Source organism: Callorhinchus milii, unplaced genomic scaffold (assembly GCF_018977255.1).
Source record: "Callorhinchus milii isolate IMCB2004 unplaced genomic scaffold, IMCB_Cmil_1.0 Scaffold236, whole genome shotgun sequence".
Taxonomy (NCBI): domain Eukaryota; kingdom Metazoa; phylum Chordata; class Chondrichthyes; order Chimaeriformes; family Callorhinchidae; genus Callorhinchus; species Callorhinchus milii.
In genome coordinates, this window is record NW_024704977.1 from 74,472 (window position 1) to 91,192 (window position 16,721).

A 16,721-nucleotide genomic window follows, 5' to 3' on the forward strand; every position below is an offset into this window, starting at 1 on the left:
AATATGCACGAAGCGGGTTGTGTATTTCACACCTCGTTAAAAAATAAATATTCAATTTCCTGATATGCAAACATTTTCGCTGCGATGTTTGCGTGAGTGTATATTATAGATAATAGTCATTAATAAAGGTCACGCCACTTTACCCTGTGCACCGACATGAGAAAACATGCAATCAATCCGTGACGTCAATTACACCTTGGCCCAGGGTGATGATGTATGCACAGAGGTGCGAGTAGTAAAACACAAATGAGGCAAGCTTCAATGGCAAACACAGCTGCTATGAGCGGTAACCACCACTGCCAGCCTGACAGAGGTAATCAAAGGTTACTAGTGCATCCGTCCCGTCTTAAACGTCAGCCCTCAAACCAAAACGGGTTCGAGACAGATCATAGTTATCATTGGCAGGTGACAGCTTACACCTGGGGAATCGTCACCCGTCACAGCCTCATCAGAGTTCGGGCAAAGAACATTTGACGAACGGCAAATCAGGTAAGGACATTGGTGTGCGCTTGTGTGTCAATATTTAAGGGTGGCACAGTTGTGCACAGAGATATAAGCCCGTAGTCGGATAGGTTCGATCGAGTGCCACGGCTCACATCAGTGGCGCGTGATATCTGAACCGATCCTTGCCCACTGCGGCCCTCGCCAATCCGCACTGGCCACCTTCGCTAAACATGGGCTGTTCAACCTCCATGCCAAATGTGGCGTGGGGAGGCTTTCATCCAGCAGTGGATTGATAAAGGTCCGTGCGACGATACGTATTTGAGAGCGAGATTTCAGGCTCATTTGGATGAGGGCAGGCTGATTGGTATAGAATGTTTCTTCAACCACCCTTTTATCATTCGTCTCTCGTGCGGTGGATAAAATACCGAGGAGGTAACACTGCCACTACGTATAGAAGAAGCAAGTTAATTTGAGATCATTGTGTTTACTCTTACAGGAGAAAGTCTTAAGTTCGTTTATATTTTCTGGTTCTTTCGGTAAAGTCACATAGAAGGAAAATAATAAAATAATGTTTTATTTTTTTTATTTTATTATTTTCCTTCTACGTGACTTTACCGAAAGAACCAAGAAGATGAATCCCTGCAGTCACGAAAGCTTTAAATCGAAATTTAGTTTATATTATTACCGATGCTGTTGACTGCATCCGGAGGCTTGCTCACGGGAGTGGGATGGGGGTTGGTGGATGGAGCACGCGCGGGGTCACCCCCAAACAGAACATCGAGACACACGTCAGACGCAGCACAGCAAGTAGGTTTAGGTCAGCTGCTCTGTATTATCGAGGTCGTTCGTCGAGGGGTTTCTTCGGCCTCTCCGGCTTCCTCCCGCACATGACGCGAGAAACGTTACAAGGAATGAGAATTGAGAGAACATTCCCACGAAAGCTCCCTGTAAACGTGCCCTCGAGACTCAAAGAAGTTACACAAATTATGATTGTCACGTTATTCTTCTCCAAGATTAACTTTGGTTGTCTCGAGTAACGTAACAATGAGAATCACTTTCAAATCACGGTATCGAAATGTTCATGTTGGCCACCCCATTTTTACTGCGTCTTGATCCGGAAACATTTGTGAACTTTGTAAAAAAAAAGACAACATATCGTGTTGTACACATGTATTTATCACCAGGTTAATAAAAAATAACTATAGAAAGGATGGTTCAATCTTGATTCTACCTACGTGACATTACCGAAAGAACCAAAGAGTATAGAAAGGATATTGACCGACATGATTTGTCAAGGCCTTCATCCAGCGGTGCATTGAAAGAGGGGCTGAACATTAATATTTTATTACCGAAGGAGAAATCCCAATAAATTATGTCTCGTGTAAATCAAACCTCATATGAATATGGAAAAGGCTCAGCTGCCGACCTACAGCCGTGCAGACAGGAAGGACATCTTGTACTGTGATATGGTTCTGGAGTTCAAAACACTGATGGAGAGACACACGAAAAACATCAATCAATAGTATAATTACAACGATGATGATGATGATAAATGTATTCAGTCAATCAGTAGTATGGTTGTATATTTTAGCGAAACAAGCCATCCACCAATATGTGAGCAATCGCAACCAAACATCTCTAGAAGGATTTTTTGCGGGTTCTCTAGCTCAGGTCACCACCAACAACACAAACTTGAATTTTTTGGGGGGTAGGGAAAACGTGTGTTTATTTCTTGCAGATTTTAACTGGAATGTTCATCCTTGTATCAATCATCCGTTTCCAACCATGAGTCTAAAAACAAACACCTCTCAATAAATCAATGAGTGGTGGTTCGATGTATGTATATGTGGTGAACTTCCTTTGCACCATACGTAGCCAACTGAGGTGCGCAGGGAAGGACAACAAACTAAACACAACAAAGTTGCGCCTTTTGGCGTCATCTGGTCCAACACCATGTGAGACTAGGCTCTAAGGAAAGCTTTCTCGGGTGTGGACCAATCAACTTCAAGGACAGTGCATACATTATCAGAGTTATGTTTTTTGTTTGCATTATGACTGCAGGTATTGTGGTCTATGGAAACATGACTCCTCGTAAAAAAGGTGTCAGTTTGTTGCCAGATAAAAGGGTAAAAAACCAATTATCACAACAAAGTTGTTATTGGCAGTTGTCAAAATGGAAATGGTACTCAACGTGTTCAGGGCTTCGTCATCATCATCATCACCACCATTAATCACCTTCATGACATTTCAAGCTTTACTTTCTCTATTCCGCTGCCGGTCGCTTGCTTTGCCAAATGACTGAACGAGTGCGTGGCTCCAACGGTGCCCTGCGCAGCACGCTGAGCCCTGAAGATGCAGAAGCTGAGTGTGGTGGTGCAGGCCCTGGCCGTGGTTCTCATCGCCATCACGCTCGTCTGCGGCCTCTATTTCGCACTCACGGGGGACCGGCGCCCTGGCCACGTCGTGGTTCCCGCAACCTCCCCGGGTCCCAGCAACCGATTCCTCAACGCGGTTGTGACCACGGACTCCGGGCTGTGCTCTGACATCGGAAGGTGCGAGTGCTCAGTCTGCGCGCTGCTCTCAACTGCGCTCGATGATTTCCAATTGCGCGGTTGGCGTCAAGTAAGGCGAGCGAAAGCGTTCCTTTACGAACGCTTGCAGTGTGATGTGTACCAACTTGTGTTAAGAATGGAGCCCCCCTGTCAGACCCCCTCCCCTCCCCATTAAAATCTAAATATGTTGTTTGGTTCTTTCGGTAAAGTCACGTATAAAGATAAATAATAAATGAAATTAAATACTAGCAAATTAAATACTAGTATGCTAGTATTTAATTTAATTTATTACTTTATCTTTATATGTGACTTTACCGAAAGAACCAAAGAATAATTCTGCAGTCACGAAAGCTCCAAATTAAATCTAAATATGTTGTTTAACTAGGCAGTCCCTCCAGAAAAACGCGATTATGCGATCGCAAGATTCCACGCAAAATCAGCCAAAGTCCGCATATTTATGCGGGGGGCGCGTTTTTTCAAATACGCCGCACTTTTGCCGCATAAATTGCAGATTTCCGCGCGCAAAATATGCGGGCTTGCATGATTTCATAATCCCGCATTTTCGTTGCAAAAAGTCACATATATCTTAGCGGAAAGTTGAAAAATGTTGCGTTTACTTCACACAAGCGCAGCCATTTCCCCTGTTGCCATGGGAACGTTATGAAGTGTTAGAGGCTACGTAGTTAGTTTTATTCAGGAGTTTATGCAACTTTACAGTTGTAAGATTGCACTTTTTGTTAGTAGTATGTAAATTTACATTACTGTAAGACTGTACTGTTACTGTATTGCTTACGTTACTGTGCACTGAAAACACTTATTTTAACAGATGTCTGTTTTGTAAAACAGGAAGCACACATTTTATTTTTTAATATTTTATTTATTCATTTTTACAGAAGTTGTAGCATATTCATTTTGTAAAGCTACAGAACTTGTTCGACTCAATGTTTTGTAAGTTTGAGCCATCTGTTTGTTAAGGTCTGAAATAAAACAAGATGAGAACTTAAATATTCCCAGCACTTTCTGTGATGTAGTATGCTTGCTTATCATAGGAAGTAATAAGAAATGACTCTTTACATAAAGTAGTAGCCTAGTGAATAGGGTGTTGGGGGAATCACTTTTTTTCTCTTTTTCATCAAACCGCAATTTTTGCAAGTTCCCGCAATTTAATCGCATAAAACTGCATAAATATCCCGCATATTCCATCGCATTTTTTAAGAAAACGTGCCGCATAATCAACGATTTTTGCCCGCAACAATCACCAAAAAACTCCGCGTTTTTCTGGAGGGACTGACTAGGTGAGACCACGATGAGTCACATTTGCAAGAGCGACCTGGCCAGCTCTCACCAACGTGACAAAACAAATGACACAAAGTACAGCAATGAAGAAACAAAAATCAGGATAAAAACAAAAACAACTTTCCCACGAGTAAAACATTGCACAGAAACATCTCACGTGTGTAAGTCAGCTCAGGATGATTATTCTCAGATACATCAGAGTTAATTAGCAATTAGCCCGGCACCTGAGCCCTTCCAAGCCCATGAGCCCCGACGCAGTGGCACCACCTGCACACTCGGTAGCTGAACTAATCTGTAAACTAAACTATTTTTTTATTTCGATTTAAAAGCTTTCGTGACTGCAGGGATTCATCTTCTTGGTTCTTTCGGTAAAGTCACGGAGAACGGAAAATAATGAATATTTTATTATTATTTTTATATTACCAGTAAGGCCCATTGAGCTATGTAGCTCTTTTTCAGAGCGACTGGCCGAAATGATAGCTCAATGAAGCGGCTTATCACGTGAAATTTATAGCAGCCAAAATACTCTAACGCATGTTTCTAAATGTGGAGGGAAACACCGGAGGAGCTGGAAAAAATCCACGTGACCACGGGGAGAACACATTCCAAATATACAGGCGTCAGGGTCGGGACCGAACCCACGACCATCATGTTTACCAGCGAGGTAAACGTCTCACCACCGCGGCACCCCACTCGTCATACAGAAGCAGCAGCAGCAGCAATTGTTCGTTCGCCGATATGTTGTGGTGAGCAGGACGTGCTCAAGGAGGTGGCAGTGCAGTGGACGCGGCCATATCCGCCTTGCTGTGTGTGGGCCTCACCTGTGCCCACAGCGGGTATAGGCGGCGGACTCTTCCTGACCATCTACAACGCCAGCAACCGGTACTCGGCAGAGCTACGTCAGAAAGCCAAGCGAGTGGTTTTGCCAAATGCGATTGCAAGGCAGGATACCAGAGAGTGCACAACAGAGTAACGTTTAGAGAATTGGCAGGGAAAAGAGCGCGAGAGAGTGGGGATTGCATGCCAATGAACGTTCATCCATGGCGATGCTTATATAACGACTGTGGTCACGGGCTCAGTAGTGAGATGGTGCAAGTGCAGTGCCAGATTACACTGGTCAACACACTTTTTCTGGCATAAGGTATTCCAAGGGTTTTAAGGTAATTTTGGGGTGCTGATTCAAAATCTGGCATCAGTTTTTGTCTATCACATCAGGTGTTTGAGATATCAAATATTGCATTTTCAATAAAAACTGCAGAAGAAAAATATTAAATAAATGTGGATATCTACATAAAATTATATTATAAACACACTATTCTAAAAATACAGCACCATATTTTAACACTAAAGCAGTCACTGACTCGCACAACTTGCAATCATAAGTGACAAAGTTAATTTTGGGTAAAATCAATGAAAATGGGGTATGCCGATAGCATACAAATGAGATGTGATAGAGCAAAGCTGAGATCAGCCCCTGAAATTAGTCTAAAACAGCTGCAAAGTCCAGGCCAGAAAAAACATGTGTGTTTTTTTGTTGACCTGTGTGATCCTCGTAGCAAAATTTGCGCCAAGGGCCCCGCACATTCAAGGCCCCGCGGCAAAATGCTTTCAAGCTGTCAATTCCGGTTCCGTGATTGTGCACTTGCTCTAGTACTATAGTACTATACCGCCTTCAACTTTTATGAATGACTGGGTGTTCAAGGTTAGCGATTTGTCGTATTATCTGGCTGTATAGAAAGTGAAAAAATACAATTACTTTACTATGCAAGTAAAAAATTGTGGTTTAATATTTTATGTTTTTTATATTTAGGGCCCCTTTATAACATATGCTACAAGCCCAGCACTAGCTTCATCCAGCACTGTGCAAGCGTATGCATTTTTAAGACTAAGATTAAATGTCTTCTTTTGGGAGACCTGATACTGAGATAATTGCCCAAAACAATGCAAAATACGACAATGGTAAAAATGTCAATACATCTCCTCCATGTTGCGAACTAATGTATTTAAAGCAAGTGACACAAGATGTGTGAGTGCGTCTTGTGCTTCATCAGGTAAAGTTGAGGCCATCAATGCCAGGGAGGTTGCTCCGCTGAACGCTACTCAAGACATGTTTGGAGGTGATGCTGGCTCATCGCGCATCGGTAAATTTCTTCAAAAGATGTGAATTCTCACTGTTTGTTTCTTATATATTGGAGAGCCAGGAGCTGTTTTACAAGTGTGTGGTGGCACAAGCCTGTGATCGAGAACTTCGAAGGAAAGGGTGGATCAAGCAGATTTTGAGCCTTCTAAAACTAGTTGTAGATGGCAGCACAAGTAAATGGGTTTGTGTATCATGTCTCTGGACTTTCGAGTGCTAGCCCCGCACAAAAAATATATTAATAGTTAACGAGAAATAATGTTGTGACTCACTGAATGTTTTAACGTGAAGGCCAGTTTTTATTATTATTCTCGTATTCTTTGGATCTTTCAGTAGATAGGTTCAAAGAAAATAACAAAAAAAACTACGATGTTTCGATCGCAACACAAGCAGTTAATGTGAAATTGGAGAGCCGAAAGAACAACTTTTGGGTTACGCCCATTTCAAACCTTTATAAACAGTTTGCCTTGAGAAGCTAACCCCCTTTTCCTGATGACGATCGCTTGTGTTGCAATCGAAACGTCGTCGTTTTTTTTGTTATTTTCTTTGAACCAATCTACGTGACTTTACCGAAAGACCCAAAGAATATGAAATCCTGCATTCACGAAAGCTTTAAGTCATTATTCATCTCTTTTCATGCTCCAGTATCCTCCCATGCACAACATACTCATGCAAAACATTCTGGCGTCGTTGCATGCGCATGTGCATACATGCGTTGCGTGCGTGCGTGCATGGGTGGGTGCTTGCGTGCAGGCGGGCTGGCTATAGCCGTGCCCGGTGAAATCCGGGGTTATGCGCTAGCCCACAGACGCCACGGCCGCCTGCCTTGGGCGCGCCTCTTCCAGCCCAGCATCGCGCTGGCGCGGGACGGCTTCCGAATGTCCGGCCCACTCGCCAGCGCCGTCGTGGAGCACCGGCAAGCCATCGAAGCCAGCCCTCCTTGCGGTAACACGATGATTACAGGATCCTGTTACAAAGTTGGGTTTAAGCTGTGGCCAGAATAGATGTCAATGGTGAACAGTAGACTCTGATGAATGAATCCAGAAACAGAAGCTGGGATGCGTAAAGAGGACGAGTGGCGTCAGGGTACCATGAAGCGCGGTGCTGGGAGGATTTGAGTGACATTGGCGATCCAGGTCACTCTTGTAAATAAGACTGACCCAGTCTCTTGAACTCTCACTTGGTTTCCGCCAATGGTCGACACCATCTGGATCAGGACCGAACATGGCCAATGCGGCCACCTGATGCGCAAATGGCGCATCAAAGATTCGGCGGCCTACGAGTGAGGCCCCGAATCCAAAACCATCCACCACATCGTAAACACTCCACTGCTGCTACTGTCTTCACTGCTTTAAAGGAGGAATGGATGAGATCCATGCCGCTTTGACAAGTCAATTGAGTGGATAACAAAACTAAAATTACATCTTTAACCCGCTGCTATTAATCCACACGAAAGAAGACGACTTGGGCTCAACAAAGTGAACTTGAAACTTGACGAGGAGAAGGCTCAAGATGGACGTGGCAAAACCGCGCATCAGCCGGTGAGCGACATCAAATAACGGTGCAATAAGGAGCGGAAATAAATTGGGAAGATGGCATGCGCATAAGAGAAACCGGAACTTGGAGGCTGCACTGATGCATTGAGGATAAGAAAGAGGAAGGGAAGTTGCGCTCAAGAATAAATGAGCAGATAAAGGTCAAGTTTTTGCTCAACAAAATGGATGTTGGAGAGAGACGGCCTGCACACACAGCAGAGTGAGAACTCAAGGGTGGGCGAGAGTAGGTTGCGGTGCTTTTGGAAACTGAATTGCGTTGGGAAAAGCAGCACACCTGTACACGAAAACGATTCCGACGGGTGCAGATTTCCAGCTGTGACTTCATGGATCAGAAACATGGATACTGGTAGAGAAAATTAAACAAAAGTTGTATTTTTACGAAGAAGCCTGGGTCCTCCGGGTTTCCCTCTACATTTAGAATTAACATCATGCGTTTAGAGTATTTGGCTGCTATAAATTTCCACATGATGAGCCACTTCGTTGAGCTATCGTTTGTGGCCAGGTCGCTTCTGAAAAAGAGCTATACAGCTCAGTGGGCGTTACCTGGTCAAAGAAAAAAAATGTAGTTTCACCTTGCCGCTAGAATCACCTATCATCCACTAGAGGTCATGGTGACCCTGCTGAAATTTCTTTATTTTAGAATTCTTGTATTTCATCCAGCCCCCTCCAACTATGGCCAAGCTGCTGAAACCACTTATAGGCGAAGCGAATCAACTGAGCTAAAGCAGATGTGCACAGTAGTTCTCAATGCTGTGGGAGCTCACCGAAATGGCCGCTGCTGGAGTTAAATATTGCAACGATATATTTTTTTACAAGAGTATGAGAATGTATAGAGGTGGCACATTTGTGCGGGAAGGGCACTACGTGTTGAAGCAAGTATAAAATTAACTTGACTTCATCAGGAGAGGGCTTTGCCCCTCTAGCCCCCCCCTCCACTTACGTTACCCCCTGACGTTACGGAAAGTACATTCACCAGCGCGTCCCATCTCTCAGTGCATCACCCCCCCGGGAATTGATCAAATAAGTGCCACTTTGTGGGTGAGTCAACAGTGGCTTTTCTTTGGAAGGACTCATACATGTCTGGGGAATGTGGAATTTTCATCACTTGTGCAGGTCTGTAAACAAGAGCCTACATTCGTTTGCAATGCGCAAGTGTTGTCATCACATCTACGCCTCTATATAAGGAACGAAACAGTTGGACTTCTCCATAAATCTGGCTGTCGCCTGATTGTAATTACTGGCGAAACGTCGTACTCAGATTGTAAATGTTGTGGCTTGGCTCTCCAACGCACCGGTGTGCTGTACTAGTGACGAATTGGCACGTTCTGTTTACGTGACAACCCTTACTAGTTGGCTGTGTCGGGTGGTGGCGGGTTTTAATGACACATTTAAATATTTACGCGATCTAACCCAAAAAAAAAACCTAGATTATGGAAGAGCCTGCATGCCCATTTGAGTAAGAAGTCCCTTTTATTTTTGACACATTCGAAAACCACTGGAGCTATGCACTTTGAAATTTTTATTTCTTAGAATTGTGTTTTGTGTTGTTTGTTGTCCTTCACCTGCAACTCTCATTAGCGCGGTTGGCTACATACGATGCGAAGAAGTTCAACATACATACATCTCAAACCCAGCGCACAGCCACAACCCGCCGGTGTTCGACGTAAGATGAAAAAAACGCCAGAGATAATGCTGCGGGTTTTCATATGAACACACCAGCGGTCTGTAATTATCTGTAAAGTGCATTGTGTTGCACCATTGCACTCAGCGTCAAACGTAATCCTTTTTTAATAAGCCCGCTCTTTCATCTCCGGCTTAATGTGGCACCTAGGAAGAATCCCACTTTGAGTTTATTCCACGTTCTTGCAGTGCATTTATTTGCGTCGTCGTTCTGAGCCGCAGCGATGTGTTCTGTGACGACCACGGGGAAATCCTGCAAGTCAACAGCACGGTGAGAGACGAGAGGCTGGCGGAGACGCTGCAGGTGATTGCGGCAGAGGACCGGACGCCTTTTACGACGGATCACTTTCCGAAAGCATTGTCGATGACATCCGAGCGGCAGGTGACTGCTCACACCAAGTATCCTGTACACTTGAAAAAAATATACGCGGTATTAGCTTACCTTCCTCCCTCCCCCACCCCCCCATATTATATTCTACTTGTGCTATTGGTGCATGTCATAAGGGGCCGTCCATAAATAACGTCACGCGATTTTGGACGATTTTTGACCCGCCCTCTCTCGTCACACGGCGTCACAAAAAGTCAGACCCCCCCCCTCAAATATAACGTCACAAAGCTCTGCCCCTCCCCCAAAACCATATTTTTATTTTGAAAATAAAACATGCTACAAATCGCTTTAAACTATCGTCATTGTAGTGCGTATTTCATGTGTTGTAGGAGAAAACATTTATCAAAAGTCTATTTAATTAAGTAGAACGTGTTGTCTACATTTATTTAAAGTTGCGCAATTTGATGTGACGTCACATTTCTCAACACCCCCCCACCTCGTCACACATCGTCACAAATGTCTGACCCCCCCCCCCCAGGTGCGTGACGTCAATTATGGGCGGCCCCTAAGAGGCAGGGTCCATTGGGAATGCTCGCAGGAAGGAGTGACTGCACAACTATTTTTAAGATCCCTTCAAGTGGCCTCTTCGCTCGGGATGCTGCACTTTCTCAGACCTCGCTACAGGGAAATGTCATCACATTACTGATTTCTATATGTACAATTCTTACAGATGGTATTTGGCCAAAGGAATAGAACATTATAATTTAATTTAAACATATGTTTAGTCGCCTGTATATTTTGAGTTTGCATGTTCTCCCCATGGTCCGGTTTTCCCCGACAGAGTTAGACAAATAAATTTCAAGTATTTGGCTGCTATACATTTTGACGTGATCAGCCACTTTGTTCAGCTATCATTTGTGGCCACATTGCTTCTGAAAAAGAGCCTTATAGCTCAGTGGGCCTTACCTGGTAAAATAAAAATAGTTTATAGTGTATAACACTATTTACCAGCTTGCATGCAAACACAGTCTATACAGTTTCTCCCATAATAATAATACCGCATTAGCGATCATAATTGACAGAGTTTTATCAAAATCCACTTCTGGACAAAGGCCACTCCATGCCTTCTCGGCCATAGGGGCTGTATGACCATGCTTCACCACGCTGGTGAGTGTGGGATGGTGAAGATGCTCACCGCAGCCGGGAATCAAACTCAGGTGGCCTGGTTCACAGGGCAGCGCGTTAACCATTGTGCCCGCCGCTCCACTCCACCAATAAAACACCGCGGAAATATATCCAAGAACATCTGGAGTTTGCATGCCGTACATATTATTCTCGAATGGATGATGAAGCTACCACATGCTCCTGCGGTTAAATCCCGTGAGCCAAACTGGCACGAGGAATAACTTTTTTTCTTTGGATGAATGTTCCCATTAAAAATTTTAAAAATTGGGAATTATAATACAAAACTGTGTGGCTGCCAGACCCCACCACAATTGTCAACACGTTGGTTCCTTCAGGCAGCGTCGGATTAACGCGCGGCAAGATTACGGAGGGCACCCCGAGGCCTCAGATTTTGAGGGGCCCCTCAAAATGTGTTATTATATATATACTCGTGTGCGTGTGATGTGTATCGTGGGGAGCGGTGGTGTAGCGGTTAGCGCACTGCGCTACGAACCTGGTGACCCGGGTTCGATTTCCGCTCACGGGCAACACCGGTGACGATTATTTGAACTGGTCCTGGGCCTCCCCTAGGTCGACTCAGTCTCAAATGTGTATGCAGGGTTGTGTGTTAAACATTGCCATTAGGGAGACAAAGGCGGTCGGGCGTGGTGTTACCCACCCCTCATGTGCTGTGCTGGCCTTTATACGTGCTCGCTAACAGCACTTACCCCTACAGTCTCTTAAGCTTATACGGGGGATCTTTGTCTTTTTTATAATGGTTAAAATGCATTATTTTTGCACATTGTTCGATCCTATGGGTAGTTTATTAATTAAATCCAGGACATAACCGTACGTATTGCCACCATTTGTGTCCTGATATTTAACATAGTTTTGTCTCATTTGAACGTTTGATTCAGTTTTACGATCACCGTGTATACTGTTCGACTACAACTGAAATAACCAATGCGAATAACAATCAAGTGCCTGACATTGGGCATCGGCTGCGTTAAAACGGCAAAGGGAAGTTTTTTTAACGAAAGCTTTAAATCGTGGTTTAGCCATGTTTGTTTGTTGTAGTACAGAGTTAGACTGATGGCCTTAATCTAAGTTGTCTTGTGGTTGTTGTTGTTGTTTGACTTGCATCCCACTGGATTTTTGCACACAGCGTTGGTGTACGGTGTTTTTTTCTGCAATATTTTGCTGTCTTTTCTTGGATTTTCTGTTTGCACTCAGACACATATTCACTTTAAGATGTTTTTTGTTCATGTTTTGTATTTTGTTTGTTGCGGTTGCACCCGATTCAAGAGCCGGGCTATACCTAATAATGAACTTGAACTTGAACGAAAAGGGACCTCCAGAACGATAGCAAAACTTGACCTGGCCTGCTTGCAGGTGGCATTATCGCGCTGGAGGACCTGCGGGCCTACGAGCCGGAGCTGGTGGAGGTGCCCTTGCTGGTGGAGCTGGGACGCTACCGGGTGTACACGCTGCCACCGCCAGCCAGCGGAGCTGTGCTCAGCCTCATCCTCAACATCCTCGAAGGTGCCTCAGTTAGAAAGTTTCTCCAATCGCGCTATTATTGGCGTCGCGTCGTTGTATGTGTAGAGGAGTAATGCGAGTCACCGTGACGGGGCGAACAGATGGAGGTGCGAAGCGAGTTGACAGCAGAGGTCGCAACCGGGTACCCGATACCCGTACCCTACCGATACCGGCTACCCGTACCCGGTCTGCGGATGAGGTTATCACAGAACTACTTCTAATATTCCTTCAAGTGATCTCTTATCCACACTTTCACCATGCTGGTCAATGTGGGTTGTTGAAGCAGGATAGTGGCAGGGAGGTGGCAGGTTGGTGGCCTGGCCCTGGAACGGTTCAATGTGGACCCACCACTGCCCCGTCGTGGAAGATCCAAGAGGGGGGCAATGGGGACGATGCCCCCCCCCCCCCACCACCCGTGAGACCCCAAAAATGACTTCAGAAAATAATGCTGTATCTACTGTTAATGTAGGTCACTGGAAAAGCCTTAAAATTTTGGACCAACCCACCTAAGGAGGTTTCCAGATCCGCCTCTGTCTCCCCACCGCACACGACAACCACGGCCGCTGAAAGCGGCGAGCCTCGCCGTCGCTGTCTTGCAGGCTTCCACTTCTCCGCCGACAGTGTGTCCACGGCGAAAGAGAAAGCGCTGACCTACCACCGCATCGTCGAGGCCTTCAAGTTCGCGTTCGCAAAGCGGAGCGAGCTGGCCGACCCTCGCTTCGCCGACGTCCGGGACGTGAGTGGCACGGGCCGCGTGGTCGCGAGCCAGCGCGGCGCGAACGAGCCGAAGCCAGGTCAACTCTACGCGGGTTTGCAACGGGCGCTTATTGGTTTGTGCCGCGTGCTATCTGTCGCGACGTCCAACGTTGTGCCTCCGCGTGCTCCGAGCTTCTTCGCAAACCGAATTGAAATGATGTCACCTCCTGGAGAAGCTCCCTGGGGACGTGGAGGGAAACGTGGGGGATCACGCCCCGGCAGTACACGCCGGGCGGAGACCTGTGCCCGCACAGCTGCGAAAACCCACAGCAGCGATATTCCCCAACACACGCAGGTGTCATGCCATCAGTCTCATCTTAAGCAGCCGTCGCCTGTCTGTGGCATGGCTTAAGCGGTAGCCAAACCGAGGTTGTAACGCTTAATGGTGACGTGTTTTAATCATCCAATTGGACCGCTTGTACAGCGTGCATCACGCCATGTCAGAAAGCAATCCTCATGACAATAATACTAATAGTACACAATTTATAACGCATGGAAATATTACAGAACTAGTTCTAAAATCCATGAAACATACACGACGGATTGCTGCACTGTTGAGATGTTTAACTGCTTTGATGTTCCCTTCCTACGTGCCAATATTGGCCGACTCTCAATTTCCAGGCCCGAACCGAGACCGGCCTTCGCCGAGCTTACATTTACAAGCAAATTTCCCTCTCCTACTCGCCCTCTCCTGCTCGCTCCCACATTAACATTAGCTGCCCCGCCCATCTCCAAACCTTATAAACAGCCTGCCTCAGCAGATTCCCCCTCTTTTCACCTGAAGACGGTTGCTTGTGTTGCGATCGAAACGTCGTGATCTATAAATGTTTCTACCTACGTGACTTTACCAAAAGAACCAAAGAGTATGTTGAGATATTCATCGTATGTCAGTCAAACCGATACGTTTCTCGGAGCTGCAACTTTACCACATTAACCGAAACCTGAAATTCTACACCATATAATGTTGTTTGCATTCTTCCAGCTCTATAAAGCGATGACTCTTGTTGACCTCATTAACCCGGCGCTTGGGGTTCCACCCCCGGCGAAGCACGCCGCCGGTAACGAGTCGTGGTGGACGCACCGTCGGCGGTTTCTCCCGGCAGCTGGTGCGGAACCTGACGTCGGAGGATTATGCCCAGGCGCTCCGTTGGAAGATCAGCGGGACTCGACGCACCCGGCCCGGTTCTACGAGTCGATGTTCTCGCACGCGGAGGACGCGGGAGCCTCTCACGTCTCCGTGGTGGCCGAGGACGGCGGCGCCGTCAGCGCCACCTCCAGCATCAACCTGAAGGTGCCGGCAGGCGGAGTGGCCAGCCTCGCCGCTTTGGAATGAATAGGATCTCGCCGCGGAATTCATTTTTGCGGGATTGCTTTTGTCTTGATTAAGCTCAACTCAATCAATATTTATTTTTAAAATTAACTCGGAAAAATCTCGCTGAGCCTATGAGCTCTTTTTTCAGAGGTGACTTGGCCACCACGCATAGCAGCTCGTCGAATTGGCTCATATCCTCACCACTGTAAATGTGGGAATTTATAGTTGTAGCCAAATAATCTCAAAGCATGTTTGTTAATGTGGAGGTAAAAACCAGAGGACCAAGAGAAAATTCCATGCGACCACCATGGGGAGAGATCACGCCAACTTCAAATATACAACAGGCATACGCAGTGTTGGGATCAAACCCGCACCCCACCTGCATTTCAGGCGAGGGAGAGATAACATCTCCTCGCTACCGCGGTGCCTGATTGTGCTGTCGGTGTCATGTCATGAAATGAATAATATCGTTGTCACGCCATGTGGTAGAGAAGAGCCTGCAGAAGCGGATATCGTAGATCTGCCTCAGAGATCCCTTGAAGTAACTTCTGGTTCACAGCTTCGGGCAAAATTATTTCCCATCCATCTTGCTAACAACAAAATTGCTCAAAACATGGAAATCAGCCAAATCAAGTGCAGAACTAAATTCATTGTGATGGTGTTTTTTGTGCAGTTACTGCTGACCGGCTGCAAACATCAACTTGCCACACTGAAGAACCCGGTTTAATTATGGGTGACTGAAGCCCAGATTGGTACCCTCTAAATGCAGGGGGTTTTATTCATCTGACCCTTTAGCCACCTGACCATTCTTTCTTTTTCTTTCTTTACCTTCTCATTCTCTCGCGTCTTCAAGATCTGCCATCAATTTTCCCCCTGCCTACGTTTGTCCTTTCATCTCGCTCTCACCTCCTGCACACACTCTCTGTTCCAGCAACAAAGGGCTTTTTCTCTCTTAAGAGGCGGTGGCATTTAGACACTGTATAAACCCACAGTGCGTAACGTATTCTTGTACTTTGGCAGTTTTGGTTCGTTGGTTCGCTCCAGGACAACCGGGATCATTTTCAACAACGCGATGGACAGTTTCTCATCCCGTTTACCATCAACACCTCGGGGGTACCGCCATCGCCAGCCAACTACATCCAGCCAGGTGGGAGCAAGGGATGGAATCCACTCCATGGAAGCTGCTGTCAACTCCTCTTGACCTTTTGAATTCGTCCAGTAATATGCGTCATCCGATTGCTCCCGCACGCACGGGAGGTTAAACTCTTACTGGAAATGTTGCTACCGCACAACCATTGATAGTGTATGAATCTGGCTGTCGCCTGCTGAAGCTGGTTGTAATTACCGGAGAAACGTCGTACTCGAATTGTGAATGTTGTGGGTTCACTCTCCAACACACCGGTGTGCTGAACTGGTAACAAAATTGGCATGTTTTGTTTACGCGACAAATCTTACTAATTGGCTGTGTCGGGTGGTGGCGGGTTTAACGACATTTATATTTACCTGATCTAACCCAACAAAAACTCTATTATGGATCAATGAGTCTTATTATCCTCTCAAGAGGAAAGTCCTATTCCATGGGTGGGGAACTACTGAGGGCCGAATAGGACTTCCTAATATCGACACACACACACACTCATGCCAACGTCACTTCTGTCACTGCAAGAGGCCGTGGCATTGACATAGCGTTGTCAGGTGAAAAAATTCTCACCTGATTAGTGTGGCTAGGATGCATGTAGGCCAGATTGAAGTGGAAGGCCTCATGTGACCACGGCACATGCGCCCTCTACCTACATCGCACCCACCACCATCTTCACCTGCGCCTCCTCGTCATAACCACCGCTGGGCACATGGAGGACAGGGACGTTTCCTGGGTGGAGGAGTTGAGAGCATTAACAGTTGGGCAAGAAATGCCGCTTCAATGTATCTCCATGCACACGCACACGCTCGTTACGCT

At 46.0% G+C, this 16,721-nt stretch overlaps 1 pseudogene; it reads left to right on the forward strand.

Annotated features, from left to right (window-relative positions):
• The first annotated feature begins 2,796 nt into the window (after window positions 1–2,796).
• On the forward strand, window positions 2,797–15,911 carry LOC121851945 (annotated as a pseudogene).
• Window positions 15,912–16,721: the final 810 nt, after the last annotated feature.